Below are 18,931 nucleotides of genomic sequence, written 5' to 3'. Positions count from 1 at the left end.
GTTGTTATATTGTGTTTGCGTTGTGGACCCCAAACTTCTGACCCGGGTTTGGAGGGTGCCACAGGTTGGTATCAGAGCTACAGGTTATATGTCACTGAAACAAGCCTAGATTGTCGGGATTGGGTAGAGGGTTAGGATTAGGAATAGGAAGTAGAAAGATAAGACATTGTGAGATTGAGTGCGATGGTATAGTAGGTCTCGGGCATAGTTCGTATTGCGATTCGGGATTCTCAGCTTGTGACATGATTTCCAGACAACGGCAATGGCAGATCCTGATTTCCTGATGTCATTCGATCGTTTAGAGCTTTCCGTTCGAGGATCGTCATCTTCTTTCAGATTGGATTTGTACCTTGTTCCTCCACCAGCATTAATGGTATTACCTTCTGTTATAACGATTACACTTCTTCAAGCTATTCTACGCTACTTTTCTACCTCTTGATATGAGACTACCTATTCAAGAACCTCCATCTGTTTATTCTTGTTTCACTGGACATTCGGCTGTGAGTGTATCTCTTTAATCTACCCTAAATCATGTTCTATACCCCCAGTTTAGAACTTGTCCTATGAAGCAATTGTACCTACAAGGATGAATTTGAGAGCTACAGTAAATGGTGAGCGCTTGAGTATAAATAGAGGTGAGACGAAGTTTAGAAAGGAGATTTAAGTGTTTCAGAGGATAGCTGTTATCGGGTTAAAAGAAGCCCTTAGTGACTAAGCCACCCATGAATAAGTATGGGATGAACTAGATGAATTTTGAAGGAGTAAGAGAGAAAAGTATAAACCTGAGATTTTTGTGAAACTAAATGATGATGATATGATAACTGCGATATGTAAAGTAGTGATGTGATGCGATAGGGGTAAACTTTGTTCTATGAAATAGACTTGTGGACTATTGGATAGTCTGTTATATTTAACTACTGTAACGATAATGTCGGGAGTATCACCAGTATGGGAGCTTTGATGTGAAACTACGAATAAGATAATGTGCGACAATAATTGAAGTTTCGTCGATTAAGGAAGGTAAGTGGACACGATGAAGGAGAAAAGGTAGATTGGAGTGAACAAACTTTTATGTGATTGTTTCTTTAATATGGTACCTCGTTATAGGTCGGAAGGACAACAACCAACTCATATAGTAAGGACAACCAAGTTTGTGATTTTTTAAACTTTTTAGATAAAATTTTCGAAAAAGATTTTCCTTTACAAATTTCTAAAAGCCTTTTTTAATAAAATGATTTTTAAACATTGGTTGTCGAGTTACTACTTGAGTTTCTTGTTTGTTAGGAAGCCTGGATTACCTGGAAAGATGCTGTTTCAGACCTAGTATTACTAATTCCAAAAACGAGGTAACCTGCGATTATGAAGAAGTTGATTATTCCTAACAGTAAGGTGCAAGTATTGTTTGATAAAATTTACAGCATAATCAGCGTATGGAGTAACTATACATTCAATTACTAGGACTATCAGAGTTCGAAGAATTCATTGATTCAACAGAAGCCGGAGCGTGATCGAAAAGATTGAAAAGATTTCCAAACCTCTCTAAAAGAAGAATATTGTTAACAAAAGGATCGTTATATCGTATGGTTCGTGGTTATTCTAAATTAAAAGAGGAAGCCCGAAGTTATCAGATAAGAACACCATTATGATCGAATTGTTAAAGTATTATACGTGTAGGTGCGACATTACAGACGCGAGACTTGACAAGTAAGAATCTACCATAATGCTTAGTTGCGAAGACATTTTAGCATACTTCTAAAGTTGTTATATGATATAATTGGGAAATGATCGAGCAAGCTCGAAAGATGAATACAGGTGAAATGTGGATGGTGACCAACGGTATCATTCTCGTCCTCAACATTACAGCGTATATTCCTTTTTAATTCCTAAAAATGTATGAACTTCTTTTCTTAATTCTTTATGATGATATCAAAAAGAAAGATATTCCATTCCTTTCAAATTTATTGGCTTCCCTCAAATTTTGCTTTCTGACTGGGACAAACAGTGTTATGGTAAGACACTTTGTCAGAATGATGAAGAGTCGGGTGGGACGCCACCTAATCATGTGTTGTATGCCATATGGTATGAAAGACTAGCCATCTTAAGTACCAATGTGGTTGTCTCATTCATATTCAAATCCTTGTTTCTTCTTTCTTTTCAACTCTAATTTTGTTGGACTTTGAATCCTTGTAGTCATTTCATTATACTGTCGTTCTTTGTAAGAGGTTTTGAAGCAGAAATCAACGTATCCTTAATCAAGCGGACGGAGTTCCATCTAGCTCTTATGCATGGAAAGCAAACAAAGGCATATGACGAGAATTGCAAATCGCTAGCCCCAGTTAGGGATATACTACGAACCAAGGGAATCTACTCCAAGGAGGAATACGTCTCCGAGAACGAGAAATTGCAATTTTCCTGTGAAATATATTATTCAGAATACGAATGTGGTGATGTGAATGATTATTGTGAATACTTTATGCGTTAAAGTATTGGAAGATATGAGAGAAACTTAATTATTTATCTCTCAAGGTTTTATTGATAAGATTAGGATCAAAGGATTAATAAGTTAAGAATGTAAAAGTGTTGAATAAGGGTGTACTAATTGTGAAATTGAGATTCTTGGCAATAAGTTGTGAAGAATTGATATCATGGAAAATAAGAGGTTTTGATATTATTCTAAGGAATGGATTAACTATTAAAGCGTGATGTCCAGGCAGACCGTCTTGATGAAAAGATAAATTCTGAGGATGTCAAATGAGAAGGTGATGAGGTTCAGAAGATGAAAGAAGGTAAAGAATTTGTTGATGATGATTATGGTAATCAAGATGTGAGCATTACGGTGAATATGAGATAAATAAAAGTCAGGAGTAAACAAAATTTGAAGATTTTATAGTTTTAAGATATATTTCCAGATGAATTACCAAAAATTTTCTTCCCGATAAAGAAAAGAAGCTCGCGATTTACTTGGCGCTTGAGATGAAACTAATGACTACGGCCTTATCTAAAATGGCACCAGTTAGAACGAGGAAGTTAGCAAAGCGGATGCAAGAAATGCTAGGAGAAGAAGCAATTAAACCCAGTGTATTTCATGAAGTATACCAGTACTATTTGTTAATAAGAAAATGGAAGTATGAGATTATGCGTCAACTAAAGTCAGCTCAACAAATTTACTATCAAAAGCAAGTACATGTTACCTCGACCCAATGATTTGTTTGATCAAACGAAAGAAGCAAAGAACTTTTATGAGATTGATTTAAGACTTGATATTTCACCAACTGAAGATTAAACCTATATCAAAGATAATTTTCAGAACTAAGTACTGTTCTCGTATCGTCAATTGGATTAACCAATATACCAGTAATATTTGAACTGGATGGACAGAACCTTTAAGGGATATCCGGGTAAGCTATAGTTGTGATACATAAAGTCAACGAAGGACCATGCAAAGCATTTAATGATAACTGGGAAGTTGGGGAAGAAAGAAGTTGTATGAAATATAGTTCTTAGCATAAATAGTCAATGTAGAAAAGATCAAAAGAGATTCAGCAGAAGTTAAAGTTACTATGAATGAAAAGAGACCAGAAACACTCACAAAAGTAAGAAGTTTATATGAAGTAAAGAAGGGTAAAGAAAGTTTTACAGAGTTAAGTGAAAGAATAGTTGCAACACCTGTTTTATCATTTTAAAAGTATCAAGGAGGTCTGGTAGTGTATAGTAATGCTTCTCATTAGGAAATAGGATGTGTGTTGATGCAGCACAATAGAGTTATTGTATATGCATCCAGACAACCGAAACCTTATGAGCAGAAGTATCCTACCCATAATTTGGGATTAACAGTAATAATATTCGTTTTGAAGGATTTGGGAAACATGATATGTATGGAGAAAGGTGTAAGATCTATACGGGCCATAAGAGATTGAAGTATGTGTTCACGAGGAAAAGCAAAGATAGAGGAAAGTAATAACGGACATAGAAACTATACCAGAGGAATTAACTATAGAATTCTGAAAGTTGGAATTGGAAGCTAAAGTTCATAATCCAAAAGGAAGAAGATGGATAGTGTAACTTTTCAGTTGAAGTTGTGAAGGGAAAAATAAGATGTCAAGAGAAAATAATGGATCACGATGTTACTAGTTAGAAAATGGAAATTTATACGCCCAGGAAAAACGATCACGATATCTCCAGATTTTCTTCCAGCACTTGGATGCTACAAGTAGAAGAATTAAGAAATGAGATCCCACAAGGAATTCACAATATTAAGTATTTAAGTTATTGAAGAGATGTCAAGATATATGGAAATTTAAAGAAAAATAGTGATAACCAAGTATAAAAAGGAAATTTCAAGATAGATCAAGAGGTGTTAGACAGGTCAAAGAGTTAAAAACGAAATATTGGAACGCCTAGTGGATAAAGCAGATCCAGGAAGTGACTTTACAAGAGGCGAATCGTGAAGTGGGAGTTTAACAAAACAACGAATAAGAATAAGTGACCCCTATAAATAATTAATTTCCTACGAGTCCTAATTCAAGCAATCTATTATATCTCGAGGAATAACTTAAGATCCAACCTAAGAAAATTTCAGAGATTACGATTAAGGTGAGTTAAGAGCATTGCGAGCTCGGGTGATATTATGTGAAATGACGAGTGCATCAGGTGATTATAAGGAATTAAGGAACGTGGTGTATAAGGAGTGCTTGGATAAGCAAACTGTATTTATTGATAACATCCTCAGCTACTCAAAGAATAAGAAAGTCTGTGTGGAATGCCCAATAATTTCTCTCCAAGGATCAGAAGGAAAGTAACTATGCGTTGAGTCTTCAAGAATGAAATTTTGACTAGGGTTAACAAGAGATTCTGAATTAATCCATTAACAACTACCTAAGTAAAACTGTATGGTAACAGATGCATTATGCCGGCAGAGAAGATTGGATGTAATTAAGACCACCGAGGAGCTAATAGACGAATTGGAAAGAGTGGAATCTGAAGTTTAAATACTTAAAGGTGATAATACGTGAATATATGAGACTACTTTTCAGCCTTAATTGATGAAAAAGAATAAGAGATGCTTAAACGTTTAGAAACCAAGTTAAAAACGAGCACCGTCTAACATCCTTATGTGGAGAGTCAAAGTACGGAAATGATTTAGGAAATGTAAGATATGTTGAGAGGTGAAGTTTTAAGGAAACACTGGAATGATCATTTATCAGCAATGTTAGTTTTGGAATGCCCCTGTATCAAGCTTCGTGTGAACGCAAGTGTAGGTTCCCATTTCTATTAGAATAAAGTGGGAGAAAGAAAGTTGTTAAATCATAAGTTAAATCGGCACGCCAAGAGCGTAGTGCTATTAGTTGAAGCAGCTCGGAGTAGACAAAGAAAGAAAACGAAATTGTATTGAGAGAAAGTATGAGTATAGAAATAGGACCAGTAGTGTTAGTAAAAAAAAATGTTTGGATAAGTTTGAGTAGAAGGGACAAGCTAAGTCCTAAAATTAGTAAACCATTCGAGGTATTGATACATATAGATAAAGCTGTTCATAAAATGATATGACCGTCACTCTAGTGTGCATACCTAATGTATTTTACTTGTCAATATTAAAGTGATAAGTATTGGGTTTAAACTAAGTAATTGATCAAGAAGCCAATGGGGCTCTTGTCTAAGTTGTTCTGCATATAGTGATCAATCCAAATTCTTGATCGTTAAAGGCAAGTCCTTGGAAATGAGTGCATACCTATTATGAGTAAGTTTCAAACTTCGAATAAAAGGGTCTACTTAGAAATTTGAGTCAGATATGCTTGACAAATATCCTCACTTAATTAGTTAAACCAGATTCTGAGGACAGAATCCTTTTAAGGGGGAATGATATAACGACTCGTGTGTTTTTGAATTATTTAAATATGTGATTATTACGGAAATTATTAAATAAAATATGTGTATTGGTTTTAACCGCTTTGTGTTGGTTGATTATTATATAGGTGTAATTTATAATATACCGGGTTGTTCGTGTGATTAATTATGGAATCGTATTGGATTATTTTCATTTTTAAAAGTGGATTTGGTGCAAATTTATTTGCATAAATATTGGGAATGTTTCAAAAAAAATTATTTTTATGATTTTATAATTACAATAATTATTTTTAGGATTTTATAAAATTGAGAAATCAATATTTTAATAATTATTTATCTTTAAATGATTTTCTGAATGCTTTTATTTTTAAAATCCATATTTAATTCTAAAATTCTTCAAAAATTATGAAACTCATATTTATTTAGGTTTGGAATATTTCGAGAATTTTAAAATTATTTTGGAAATTTTCGGGATTAATTTCACGCGCTCGTTGTTTCGCTTCATTGATAAAAGCGGATATAAAGTGCATTTTAAAAATCGTTTTAAAATTTAAATATTCATGTTTTTATTAACTTCGGGATATTTGTAATATTTTAAGATTATTTTCATGATTTTCTGAATCTGTTTTAAGTACACCTCGGTTCGTTAAATGAGAAATACAGGTATAAATTGCGTTTCAGAAATTATTTTAAAATTACGGAATTTATGTTTTTATAAACTTCGGGATACTTATGATATTTTAAAAATATTTTTGCAATTTTCGGGGGCTGTTTTATTCGCACCCCACTTCGTTAATTTCGAATTTTCGGATAAACCGGGTCTCAGAATTTTAGTAATTATTCAATAATATGTGTTTGAATAATAAATATTGTACTATAACCTGTACTACCAGTGTACTACAATGATTAGTACAGCAAAAAAAAAAGATAAGATAAAAATGCAAAAATAAACAGGAACAAGAGAACTCTGTCTCTCCCTTTATTCTCCTTAGTCCCTTCGGGTTCACCCTTTTCGCCGGATTTCTCATCCCCTGAGTGCGTACACACGCGTGTGTCGCGTGCCTGGTGATTCCCTGTGTTCTTTATGATTTGCTGCCTATGGGTTTTCCGGCCGCCGCCAGATTACTTCCGGTCGGATGGTCTGCGCAGTTGTGCGCGAGTGTAGTGGTGTGTGTCTTGTTGGTGTTGCCGCCCTATTCTTTCTTTTTCCGATGATTACCTTTGTTCCACCTGCTTGTTCTTTGTTTATCGTCGACTGTGTGCTGTCTGCGGTTGTTGGCGCGTGATACGCGTGTATCGTGCTGTGTTAATTGATTGTTCATTTATTTATTAACTGAACTTTTGATTTTTCTACAAATCGTTTGATTAACAATTCATGAAAGAAAATAATTGTTGTGCATAATTATAGAATTTAATCGATGAAATTCGTGAAGGATGTCTGATGTAATTGGAAACTCGTGAATTTTATCGCCGTCGGCGATGAGCTTCGGTGAGCCAACGGTGGACGGTGATGAATTTATTCATGAATAAAAATATAAAATGCGAATAAGAGTAATAGTTAAATAATATCGGTGATTGGGATTCATGCAATTGGATTGTGATTTGGATTGTCATTGTAGTTGTTGTGAATTGATTTGACGTCGATATTGTGTTCGACGGGTAGCCCAATAAACAAAGGAGGCGCTGCCCGATATCCGGGAAAATCGAACTACATAAATACGGGAGCGTATCCGAGGATTATCGGGACGTCGAGCGAGTATAAGTAAATACATATACGTATGTTTATACATAACCTGATTGTATGATGTGTTGTATATTTTGACCAAAACACAGTAACCCTAATTTCGTAAAATGACGGGTATACATATTTTCTGAAAATGAACACTGGATCGATTTCGAGAATATGAACCCTAATTGTTTTCTGTGTTATTCTAATATGAATAATTACGAGTTGGGTTTGAATATCGCTGGGTAAGAATTAGTATCGAGCACATGTCAGGCATACCTAGATGTCTAATGTAGGGCATTTCGACCCTGTAGGTTATGATCGAGAACCTGAAAGTGGACGATGGACTAAAGATAACCTAGTGGTCAATTGACGAGTTCAGTAGAATTTCAATAGAGAGACCTGGGTGTCAAAGTCGAATCCAATGAGATCTAGTGGTTGGACGTTAGAACCTGAGCAACAGAGTCGGCTCAGAGTTGATTAGTAATAACTGTAAAGCCTTGTAAGGTAAGTACTTCTGAACTTATCTTCAAGATATATTGCAAATATATTTTTGAACTGTTTCATAACATGTCGCTACTATTCAAAATAACCCATGTTTTATATAGCAAGTGCTGTAAACAATTTACCCTTGAACCCTGATCTTTCTTGATCTTGAGCCATAAGCCTTATTCTTTATAAAACCATCCTTTGGTGATCCTCATATACAAACCACACAAATATGATACTACTTTCCAAATGTATCACTACCAAATACAAAATACTGAAACAAAATTGTTTGAAAACACATAAACTTTTATACTTCCACCATTCTTTATAACATCAAAGAACTATACCTTGAAAAATCATTTCTGACCTAATACCGGATACTGGTACAAATTGAAAACCGTTTCTTATACATACCCTGATATATCCTTGAGATATCCATGAGTTTCCTTACGTTTTTATGCAAATGTTTAACCATCATTGTTTATGATCTTGTTTTATTGAATTATATGGGTATCATATGGAACTGCTTTAGGATTGGATACTTTTTATATATGTGGACCAGATTCGTGGTCAGACCATACCAATGGTCAAGTTAGGCCAATGTGTGCCTTGGATCCAGTAATTAGAGCAGTGCTGTGTGCTTGCTCGGGGTTAGTACGTGACTGATCAGCAGCCTAACCTTGGTTTTTAAAACTTAAAAATGAATATCCAATTCTAATGATGAGTTAAAAAGCAACTTAGTTCCTTTGAATCATTTCAATTGATCATTGTTTAACCTCAGTTATCACTATTATGACTTGCTGAGCTAGTTAGCTTACCCTTGCGAATCTTTTATATATTTTACAGTTGAAAAGAATATGGATGATAGTGAAGTTCCTCAGTCCAAAGTGCGGGCTAAGGTTCCAGGGAGTTGAATCAAGCTAGCAGAAACTTCATGCGGTATAGAGATAGTCAGATTGTAAGAATGATTTTATTATTAATTGTAAGTAAATTAGTTGGGATTTGGTACGTTGTAATAAAAGTTAAGGTTGTGGCTTGTTTTCATACTTTAACCTGTTGCGATCCGTGGTTTTGTGAAGCAGGGTCAATATAAATAATATTTCTTATATAGGTTGTTATATTGTGTTTGCGTTGTGGACCCCAAAATTCTGACCCGGGTTTGGAGGGCGCCACACATTCACTGGACTCTTCCAGATTCTTAAAGATAAAAAAGGGCATGGAACATCTCAATGAAGGGATGAAGCACTTATATTTCATGATAAAAAAATTCTCACTGCCCTAATGAAGAGCAAATGACTTTCTTTGAAAGGCCGTCTGGTGGAGACTCAGACTCTGGAGAAAATGGAGGTCATGAAGGGTCTAAAGGGAATTCCTAGAGGATTCCTCAACTAAGGGGGAGAAGCAAGGGAGAAGTGGAAAAGGAAAAGAAAAAGATTCTTCTGCTGGAGAGACAAGGAAGGCTTATGATATCTACTATAGTAGAGAGCAAAATGACTTCGATATTCTTGATGTTCCCATTGAACCAGTCTTGGAAGATAAAGCTGGTATCTTTGAAGCTGAAGAGGAAAGTAATTTTGAAGAATGGGAAGAGGAAGATCCAGTGGATCCTGTTTTTGAGAAAGAGTTCTAGAAGCAGCAGTCAGAGTTGAAGTGAAAAGAAGTTGAACTTCAAAAGATATCTCGGATCATTGACATGATGAAAGAAATCCAAAGAACAGAAACTCTTGAAAAGCAACATCTTCATGACATTAAAGCTAAAGAAAGAAGAAAAGATGTTAATCTGAAGATTGGTGTAAAATGGGATGAAGCAAGAAGAGTACTTGATATACCTCAGCTGAGCATAAACAATGATAGGGAGTTTTCTACATCTTCTCGACAGGCTGGAAATTTCTAATCCAAACAATGACATGTATATGAATGCTATCAAGACTGAAATCTCAAGGATCTCAGCTGCTTTTGACAGAACATTAAATGAAATGAGCATCTTTATATATTGTTAGAGTGAAGGATCTTTAAAGGTATCACTTCACCTGTTTGAGAATCGTTCTTTATCTGAGATTTGGGTTCTTCTCAACAAAGTCAAAAGAAGCTCAAAATTGAATGAAGTCCTTCGTGAAAGACTAAAAGAGTTTGCTAATAGGGCTAGTCCTCAAGTGGTCAACTTACCCTTTCAAGTAAGATTCTTTAAGTCTGAATGTCTTCAAATCTGCCATCTCGATTCACAATCTCTTAAAGACTACTCTGTTAAGCATCTTGTCTGGATGGAACATCACTTAAGAACTTCTGGATACTCTTCTGAGTTGAAAACTCAAGCTGCTGATCTGATTCAAGCTTACTGTGAAAAGAATATTAAAAGGTACAATCAGTTGAAGAATACGCTAAAGTTAGTTAGGGTTCAACTAGTTAGACCAGTCAGTTTCTCTTTAGAAAGGGATCGTGTCTATGAAAAGGAGTTGCTGCAAGATTTGGAAGAAGGTGAATTCGGAAGTGAAGACAATTGAATTTAGATAGCTCAAAACTTAATGTAATATTCTTAGAGCTTAATGAATCATGGTAGACAAATGTATTATATGTTCAGTCTAGAGGAACATCTATCTTGTATTCACTTGTAAATTTCTTTTGGAATCTGGAAAATGTTAAATATAATCCAGAACTTTTCTCCTATTTACTCTGCATTTTTGTTTACATCTTTTTCTTATTTGTTAGTTGAGTTATCCTCTAGGTATTTGTTGTTATTGTCTAACGAACAAATAGGGGGAGATTGAAAGGCATATGTCAATGCCTATTTATTTATTCGAGGATTTAACTCAACTCAAATAAGAATGTAACAAGTAAATAGTGGATCTATCGTCAAAAAGATCTCACAAAGTAACATCTGTCAAAAGATTAAGAAACAATGTTCTTCTACAGACTTATGGAATTAATTCACTGGAAGAAGTTCAAGAAATTGATCAAGCCTCAGTGATATAAATCAAGATTGTGGATTTAATCAAGTAACAGAGATCTTGTCAGGGTGTCAGATAATTACAGGTATTAAATTTGAAGAAAATCAAGTTATCAAAGTCAAGACATGAAGAAACGTCACGGAAGTTAGTGACTCATGAACCAGATAGTACATCGAGGGTCAACATTGAAGTGGTGGAATTGATTCATAATTTTTAGAAGATTTTCAGAAGAATGGTTGCTGTTCAAGAGTAGTATTAATTCTCTATTAATTAATTAAGTCATATAATTTAATTAAGAAAATAAATTATATCTGCAAAGATTAATTTATTGATTAATTAAATTAATTGATTAATTAATTTTGAATTAATATTATTAATTTTCAGAATTGATTTTGAATTTATATTCAATATTAATTCAGCAAGACTATCATTTGAACTGGTATGACAATCAATTGTCATACCGAAAGTCATGCCAGTTCAATCAATTGTCATGCCGATTATCTTGCCATTTCAATCAATTGTCATGCCGATTGTCTTGCTAGTTCAACGGATTGTCTCACCGATTATCTTGCCAATTCTCAGATTGTCTTGACAGTTCAATTCAGTTCTATTGATTGAATTATAAATGACAACAATAGCAGATCATTAAGAGACATCATTCAATACAGTTCAACTACTTCAAGAACAAACCAAGTAGCAGTCACAAAAATATTTCATCTCTCAGCTACATTTCAAGGTCATTAATTTCTAGTAATTAAAGTTAAATCCAAACCACTAGAAATCATTCTCTTGTTCTTGTGTAACCATCTAGCGGATCAAAATCCCTAGAACTTAATCTCAAATTGCTTCTAACATTTGATCTTTTTATTGTAAAAATAGAAAAAGTTCATGTCGAATTTATTCTAGATTTGTGATAATTTATTTGAGATTAATCCCTTGTAAACGATACCATTGTTGTAACACCTTTCAAGATTTAATAATAGTTTTATTTAACTTGAATATTGTTTCAGTTTTTATTCCACATTAAATTCGATTAAATGGTATTGTTTGTATTCAACCCCCCCTTCTACAAAATATTGGGACTTAAGAAGGTGGTTCATTAGCATTAAAGGTCCTCCGGCAAGGTTATTACTGGCCAGCTATGAAAGAAGATGCCTTTATATTTGTTCAGGCTTGTGACCGCTGCCAGCGATTTGCTAAATATTTTAAATTCCCCGGCAATGTCTATTTCCTCTTTAGCGAGCCCTTGGCCTTTTGCCATGTGGGGGATCGATCTCATTGGAGAGTTTCCCAAGGTAAAGGGGGTGTAAAATATGTCATGGTGGCTGTTGATTACTTTACTAAATAGGCGGAAGCGATGCCACTGGCCACAATCACAGCAAATAAGATAAATGACTTCATTTTCAACTCCATAGTCTGCAGGTTCGGTATTCCATATAAGCTCATCTCGGACAATGGGAAGCAGTTTCACAGTAAAGAGCTAAGGAAGCTTGGTGAAGACTTGAACATCAACAAAGATCTTGCCGCAGTCTACCACCCGCAAAGCAATGGTCAGACAGAAGCTATAAACAAAATCATAAATCATACTTTGAAGGCTAAGTTGGAAGAAAAGAAGGGAGATTGGCCAGAAGAGATGCCCATGGTCCTTTGATCTTACAATATGACTCCTATATCAACCACGGGAGAAACCCCATTTTTGTTGACTTATGGGTATGAGGCTATGGTTCCCGTGGAGGTAGGCACCGGATCCCTACGAAGAGACTTATTTATTGAAGAACATGAAGAAGTTAACCAAAGGCTCCACTTGGATTTGCTAGATGAAGCCCGGATGAACTCTTAGTTAAAGCTTGTTGCATATCAGTAGAGAATCATGAGGTATTTTAATTCGAAGGTAAAGTCCGTGCCATTCAAGGTAGAGGATCTTGTGTTACGGAAGGTCATGCGAAACACCAGAATAGCTTAGCATGGAGTGCTTGAAGCTAACTGGGACGGACCATATAAGGTCAAAGCTATACTTTGGAAGGGAACCTATCGCCTGAAAGATTTGGATGACAAGTTTATTCCCCGAGCTTGGAATGCGGAGCATCTACGAAAGTAGTATCAGTAGGGTGTGGCTCTGGCCCCCTCATTTCTATGATTAATTCCTATATAATAGACTAGTAGCAAATAAATTCCTCCTAGCCTCAGGGGGTAGTATACGTGACTCCGAACCTTCGAACTAGCAGAAGGATAAAGTTTTCAAATAATTTCCCCACAGAGCATAGTAGCCATGGGACTGGTATAACTTTTGCACTGGAGCGCATTATCAATAAAAAGAAAAGTTGATTTTAAATTATTTTGGTTGCTTGGAATACAAATTGTAACAAATATTCAGGGCGCGCCCTGATAACAAAGTCTAAAAAGTTATTTATGATACAGAAGATATCCATGATATGGCATGCTAGCCAAACCCCATTATTGTAAGACATGATTCCTAAGCCAGAAGCTTGAAAAATATGCTATCTGGAAAAATACCTAAAATCAAGGGCGCATCCCATAGTAAGGCGTGCCCAGTCAAAGGATTATTAACTTATGAACGCGAAAATGGACACAAGAACATACCTCCATAAAAGGACATGCCTAAAAGTATGCCACTGCAAATGGATGGCACAAAAATGAAAGTGTGTGGCTGAATAAATAAAATTAAGGCAAAGATCCAAACAAAACAAGGCGCGCCATCAGCTTGGTACTTACATAAAATTTTGTAGAAGAATTACTGATAAGAAATGGGTACTTGGCACTTGCACTTTAAAAAGAACCAGGGCGCGCCCTGATTACAGAGTACTCCAATAAAGAAAAACTATAGATCCCCATGATATAGGAACAGTCTAAAAAATATTGCAAAAAGATAAAATATCCATCAATGTACTAAGTAACTATCTCAAAATAGTAAAGGAGGCGTCTTACCGAAAGGCACGCCAAATGCAGTTAACCTTAAAAAAAATTGTGTTCTAAAACTGCAAGCAGAGACATAAGGATGTGCCCTTACGAAAGAACGCACCTCGCAATAGAAATATATAAAGGTTGGCAAAAGAAGCTAAAAATAGGAATCCATATGACAAGGCGTGCCCAAATGGTTGAGGCGCCCAAGCGGATGATGAAGACATAAAATTAGATAAATCTATAAGATAAATCACAAAAGTAAAATAGTAGTAAAAACATAGTCATACAACTTTGCACAACATCAAAAGACAGATGGCTCCTCAACGTAATAAGAGACTTAGTTCAGAAAAGAAAAGATAGCAAATTAGGGTGCACCCTGATTTGCATAAGTTGGCGGAATGGATTGGAAAGGGATTGATGGGTCAGCTTTAGGCGCGTCCTTTTCGGGCCCGTCTGCAGGCGTGCCCTCAGCTTCCTCTAAGCCAAGCTCCACCCTTTTCTCTCGAATCTCCTTGTCAAATTCCCTCTTAAATTCAGCCATTTCAGCGGCGATCTCTTCACCAAACTTCTCAAAAGTGTACTGAGGATCATTCGCCATGAATCCAATCCTCTAGAAATGAAAGCCATTGGCGAAAGCATCATCTGTTATGATCCTCCTCTCATCCAGCCAACCATTCCACTCTTGATCCTCAAGGTATTCAATCATTTCCTTGGCCTCAGCTATCTCGACATGAAGATATTCTGCCTTTCTATTGGCAATCTCTAGCAAAGAGGATGAATTTGCAATTTCTCCCTCCAGGATCATAGATTTCCACTGCTCCACCTCCTCATATGTAACATGAAGTGAACCCAGGGGACCAAGGGAATTAAGTGCAGCAGAAAAACCAGAAGGCGCGCCATTTATCCTTGATTTTTTGGCCGCAACCTATTTTTCGGTCAGGTCAATGATTGGCCTCTTTTGAACAGGAGTAGGCTGAGGAGTAGGGGTTGGCACAGGGATGGATGTTGGTGCCATAGGAGGATCTCTCTTTGGTTTGGGCTTAGGTTTGTCGCTTGGGCGTGCCTCGAATGACTTAAGAATCCTTGGAGGAGCCATCTCTGCACAAAACATAAAAAATATATTAGTTAAACTTGGCAATCAGGCACGTCTAATAATGAGGACGCGCGGAACAAGGCAATAAACAAAAGCAATTAGTAAAAATAGCAATAATATAGATGTGTCACTTATAAAGCCCAGGTAAAAGGCGCACCCTAAGTAACAGGGAGTTTTGTCAAGTAAAACTAATAGGAAGTTCTATCAATAATTTAATATGCCAAGATTAAAAATAACAGGAAAATTTATCGGGTAACAAGGACGCACCAACTATGGAAGGCACGCTTTTAGAATTTGAAATGATCAAACCTGAAGGAACCTCGCCTGGAAAAGAGCTATCTTCTGCTTCGTCCTCTTCTTCTTTAGCTTCTTCCTCACTATCTAGGTCATGGGCACGAGAAACAGGGATACCTTTCCTAAATTTTATAAATTTACGCTTCACTCCCACTTGGTCGGAAAGAATTCCGACTCGTATCAAATTGGTCCTAGTACCCAAAGTCTTTAAGTTCCATCTTTCAGCGGCAACTCTAAGAAGGGCTTGAGCTCGCCTTTTAGGCTCGCCCTTAAGTGGTTTGGCCACTAGTTTGTCTGAGGGAATAATGTTGTGAGGAAAAAAAAGAAAATAGAAACAAAATAAGGAAAAGATAGTGAGAAGGCGCACCCTTATTTCAAGATGTGTTGAATCTAATTCTTAGCCTGGGAACATCACACAGATAAAATAAGTTTTCCTTTCCAGAGGAGAAACCTTTCTTATTATGTTGTTTGTCTGCAACCAGGTAGTAGTATCCATGGTCAGACTTCCTTAAGATAAAAAAATAGCTGACTTCGGACATTGAAGGCTGAGAGAAGCCCAGCTCTATATAGAGAATGAATAGGGCAAGAACAAATTTGTAGCTGTTGGAAAAAGTTAAAATGGAGCCACATCATAAAGTTCTATCACTCCCCTAAGGTAGAAATACAAAGGCGCGCCTATACCCAATGAAACCAGCTTAGGGCTCGTTACCATCCTTGGAATCCTGAAGTTTCTCCCATAGTTAAAATTATGGGGGCGCATCATGCTAAGAGGGCGCGCCCAAATGCCCTTCATATCATAGAACTCCATGAGTCATTTTAGTTGCTCATCGGAACAAGCTGAGGGTATGCCCACACAAAAAGCTTCCCATGTTCTTTCCTAAAACGCTTCTTTACAGCTTCATTGCATGGCTCGAACTTATCCCAGTCAAAGTCTAACTCACTTTCAGAGACTTCCCAATGCTGAAAAGGGATTGGGGAAGGTTTAGGAGAGGTGGAGAACTGAAGAGTATTCTCATCAAAGAAGTTCATTTCATTGCGAAGTGGCGACATACTCTCTTCAGGCGCGCCATCAGGAATGGGAGAAGCAGGCGCGCCCTCAGACTGTTGTGGAGAGGGGCTTGGAGAAACAACCTTATACGAAATCTTAGAGGGTCCTTCCCCAATATTTACTCCATATTCAGTCCCCTTATACCTGTCTGCATTCAAGCTTTCCAACCAATCGTCATCATCCAACTCTGTACTAACAGGGAGGGGAGATCGTTCTTTTTTAACTAATTTCTATTTACCCCTTCTTGATTCAGAGGGATGTGGTCTTGGGAATCATTTGATGATTCTGTCATTATGTCACTGACTTTGAACTCTTCAACAAGGCACGCCTCCTGTTCTAAGAAATGGGGAGTCCTGTGTGCATCTGGGAAGTCTAGTTCAAAGGTGATGGGTGGGGGAGAATAGATTCCTAGCCTAGAGCAAAAATACTTTAAAGGATAAAAAGGTGAGGACGCGCCCTCGTCTTCCAGCGGTCAAGAAAATCAAAAAAATATTGAGGGAGCGCCCAAGTCGAAAGAATGGAAAAAGAAAGAATGAAAGAAACAAACAAAGTAATGGATGCCTTGAGAAAATGGTATTTCCTGTAGGAACTTATGCCAACTCCCTTCTAGGGCGCGTCCTATGCTAAGAAGGCGCGTCCTATTAGTTATAAGACCAATGAGGTCTATTATGAAGATTAAACGTTAAGGTGTTGGGAAATTAGATTACAATGGCACTACTAATAATGAAGAGAGAAGACGCGCCTTGTATAAATGTAAACAGGTCTCGCGATATATATACTCTTAAATCTAATTAAAAATAATGGGTGATTGGTTGAAATTATCATAAAAAAGAATTTAAAATTTTACCAAACGATTTTGGATCTAAGTCACAGAAATTTAAATATACACACACATACACACACAGACACATACAAGAACATGTGCATTCTAGAAATGGAAGATGAATAGTTTTTATAGCATGTAATATGATTTACTTGATGAAATTATGAAATTTAGAAAGCTTTACATACCTTTTCGATTGAAGAAGAAGATTAACCGGGAAAGTTGAGGAAATGGTGGGGATTAAGGCCGATTTCAGGCAGATTTTATCTCGCCGGTGTGATAGTGTTTAAAGAAAATGTGAAATATGGGAAAGAGAAAGTAAAATAAAAAGTGAGAACATGAAAAGTTACTGGTATTTATAGCAGAAAAAGTGACAACTGTCAAATCAGATCACATCAATCACGTCGGCCACGATTCCCGAGGAATAAGGGAAACCGTTTCTAAACCATTTGAAATTCTAGGACGCGTCCTCAGGAAGGCGCACCCTATTCAGATACCATAGCAGCATTGATTTTTAAGGAAAAGAGGGAAGGCAAGCCCTGATGAGGGCGCGCCTTGACAAAAGAATTAATAAATATGTTTATACAAATTTAGATAAAGATGAGTAAAAATTCCAATCCCATTTACAATTACATATGGAATTTGGGGGTAGTTGTTATACCCAAAAATTGGTAAAAACTATATTCAGATTAAAGATAAGAAAATAGTCAAAAATTAAGATATATATGCCTGAAATCAAGGAGAAGACAAATAAGGTTTCCTTATCTGAAAAGGGCAAGGCGCGCCCTGAATTTTATAAGGGAGTCGCGTCTCATGAATATGAAACTAAAGATCAGTAGAAGAAGAAGGCGCGCCCTGAACATAATTAGGATGATCTCCCAATTACTAAGGAAAGGGAATGGAATTCCCTAATTGAATCCTTTCCTATGGTGAGCCTTAGGGCGCACCCTGAATGAGTAGGAAAATCTTGGGAAGACTTCAACAAGATTACTTGGTCGGGTTCTTTGGAAGATTCAAGGAAGATGGAGATTATTATTACTAACCTATTTGATGCATGTACTCTATTGAAGAACTCCTTCCTGTAGCATATCTATTGAAAAACTCATTCCTGTAGCATATCTACTGGAAAGACGGTGTCCGTGGTCAAAGACCTCCAGGGATATGCCTGGACTAAAGGCCTCTTTCTGTAGTCAATGAGTGTCCTCATTAGGGATGTGGGGTGAAATCTCGTGTGTGCTTTGGGAGCTCTGTCTCTGTAGTCAACGGGTGTCCTTGTTGAGGGACTTCGGAGTCTCCTGTACTTTGCACCCAAAAGCTTGGGATCACTTGTCCTGTAATCTGGTAGGGGCTCCTTATTGGGGGGTAAGGATGCGTCCAACATTTGGGGTGAACCATGGCTATACCTACGTTCACGGACTAGAGAAATAGCTGGTCGCGGAGGGTTATCCTTGGCCAGGGAGATTCCTTGTTCATGAAGTCTCGAAGCCGCGGACAAGCCTTGGGCCTTTGTGGTTGAGCCTCATCGGCGGACAGTCCTAAAGCTAGTAGAAGACGGTTTCCAGTGGGTTTCCCATTGGGCCTCAGGACAAGAGATGTAAGTCCATTAGGTTCATTTTCCCTCAAGAACTACGTTGGCTTGATTCCCTTTAAATAGGGATACGTAGACAAATTGCAAGTGGTCAGAAGCGAGAGTGCAAAGGAGCCACCACTAACCCTAAACAATCTCAGCCACCAATAACCACCACCACCA

The sequence above is a fragment of the Apium graveolens genome, chromosome 8, assembly GCF_009905375.1.
Source record: "Apium graveolens cultivar Ventura chromosome 8, ASM990537v1, whole genome shotgun sequence".
NCBI lineage: Eukaryota > Viridiplantae > Streptophyta > Magnoliopsida > Apiales > Apiaceae > Apium > Apium graveolens.
This window is presented reverse-complemented; position numbering follows the sequence as displayed.